The 2,330-nt window shown below is 44.5% G+C and overlaps 1 pseudogene; it reads left to right on the forward strand.

Moving 5' to 3' along the window:
- Positions 1-1,770: 1,770 nt before the first annotated feature.
- On the forward strand, positions 1,771-2,330 carry LOC146447339 (small subunit ribosomal RNA; annotated as a pseudogene; the record flags this gene model as incomplete).

Consider the following 2,330-nt stretch of genomic DNA (forward strand, 5'->3'; position numbering starts at 1 on the left):
TGCACTTCTGGTTAGGTCGCTAATTTCTAAAATAAATGTGTCCCAACCAAGTTTTTTTGGACGCTCTTTCGAATGGCAACATTCCTGATTGAAAATGCCGACCTACCAAAATCCGCACTTTGCTTCCCCGTCCATATAGGGGTGAGTATTTGGCTTTGCTTTCGTCAGAGTCAAGGAAACACATTGAAAATGGAATCAGCATACAAGAAAACCTAGTTTGGGATAGGTTTTGTGCCTTCCGTGGTATTATAACCATAGAACTGCTCCTGAGGGGGGTAGGGTAGGCCCACCAAAAAGTGCACTTCTGGTTAGGTCGCTAATTTCTAAAATAAATGTGTCCCAACCAAGTTTTTTTGGACGCTCTTTCGAATGGCAACATTCCTGATTGAAAATGCCGACCTACCAAAATCCGCACTTTGCTTCCCCGTCCATATAGGGGTGAGTATTTGGCTTTGCCTTTGTCAGACTCAAGTAAAAGCATTTAAAATGGAGTCAGCATACAAGAAAACCTAGATTGGGATAGTTTTTCTGCCTACCGTGGGATCATAACCATAGAACTGCCCCTGAGGGAGGTAGGGTTAGGGTTAGCGTTAGGGTTAACGTTGGGGTTAGGATTGAAGACAGAAGATTGGTGATGTCAGGAGGACCTTCTTAAAACAAACAGAAATACACTTATTAGGGGACTAGGGCCAGTGGACTCAGAAATGTCTTTCGTAGCAGTCTCCTATAAGAGTATTTTTCTCTGATTTAGGTGACTCCTCCTCACACCACCATTTTTCTTAGTCGAAAGACCTCTTCACAGCACGACTTTCCTGATGGATTTCTATGTAACTGCTCGTGCTGAGAGGTGTGTCGAAAGTTGATCATGTTCCCGTAAAATCTGAGGTCTCCACTGTCTAGCGAGGTACTTACAGTGAATATAGTGAATTTTTCAAAAATTGGAGAATTCTGACTTTTGCGATGAATTTTAATGTAATTGGTCGTGCTGAGAGGCGTGTTAAAATTTGAACATGTTCCCGTAAAATCTGAGGTGAGAATTAGTGAGGTACTTACAGTGCGTATAGTGACAAATCTTTAAAAGCGTGAAATTATGGGATGTTGTGGCTTCAATGGGTTTTTAAGATGTCACCAGTCATTTGGCATGACTTACAAACGATTTGGCTGGTTGTGGGTTCGATTTTCAAAATTTCATTTTTTTCGCGTTTTTATTTTCTGTCTACCATATCATGCAGTCTCCTTATTAGCGTTTGGGGGTTATAGTGTGGGCAGGTTGGTCGCAAAGGTTCCGAGAGGAGCTGGCTAGTAAACCCTGTCCCTTATGTTCCACGGCGGCAAGGCGGAGAAATAGAGGGCAGAATTGACTAACGGGCAAGGAAAGTTGGGCTTGTAGCTTTCCTTTCGAAGGAGGGAAAAGATGATGCCCGAAAGCATTGTCACTGTAGTGGCAGGCAGAGTGTAGATGGAAGTTGTGTACGCTAGCCTTTGGCTAATGATAGAGACAAAAGAGCAGGAGGATATTTTCCTTCGCAGAAGCACTTTTCTTGCCTTCCTTCAGCTCGCTTGGCGAGTCTGACAGGTATGCCTGAACTGTGCACGGGTCCAGTTGTGAGAAAGACGTGGCAAACAAGACGGGGTTTCCCTTGACCGAGGGACCGTGTGGTCCGTTTGGCTCATGGGTTCCCCCGTGGAGGCAAAATCTAAGAAAGCTTGCTCTCCCTCTGCGGAGGGGGGCCGCTTAGCAAGGAACTTCTGTTCCCTGCGGTGGATAGTTACCTGGTTGATCCTGCCAGTAGTCATATGCTTGTCTCAAAGATTAAGCCATGCATGTCTAAGTATAAGCACTTGTACTGTGAAACTGCGAATGGCTCATTAAATCAGTTATCGTTTATTTGATTGTACCATTACTACTTGGATAACCGTAGTAATTCTAGAGCTAATACATGCGAAAAGTCCCGACTTCTGGAAGGGATGTATTTATTAGATTAAAAACCAATGCGGGTTCTGCCCGGTCATTTGGTGATTCATAGTAACTGATCGAATCGCACGGCCTTGCGCTGGCGATGTTTCATTCAAATTTCTGCCCTATCAACTGTCGATGGTAAGGTAGTGGCTTACCATGGTTGCAACGGGTGACGGAGAATTAGGGTTCGATTCCGGAGAGGGAGCCTGAGAAACGGCTACCACATCCAAGGAAGGCAGCAGGCGCGCAAATTACCCAATCCTGACTCAGGGAGGTAGTGACAAGAAATAACAATACAGGGCTTTTACAAGTCTTGTAATTGGAATGAGTACAACTTAAATCCTTTAACGAGGATCCATTGGAGGACAAG

Source organism: Pavona decussata, unplaced genomic scaffold (assembly GCF_977016875.1).
Source record: "Pavona decussata unplaced genomic scaffold, jaPavDecu1.1 SCAFFOLD_2439, whole genome shotgun sequence".
NCBI classification, from domain to species: domain Eukaryota; kingdom Metazoa; phylum Cnidaria; class Anthozoa; order Scleractinia; family Agariciidae; genus Pavona; species Pavona decussata.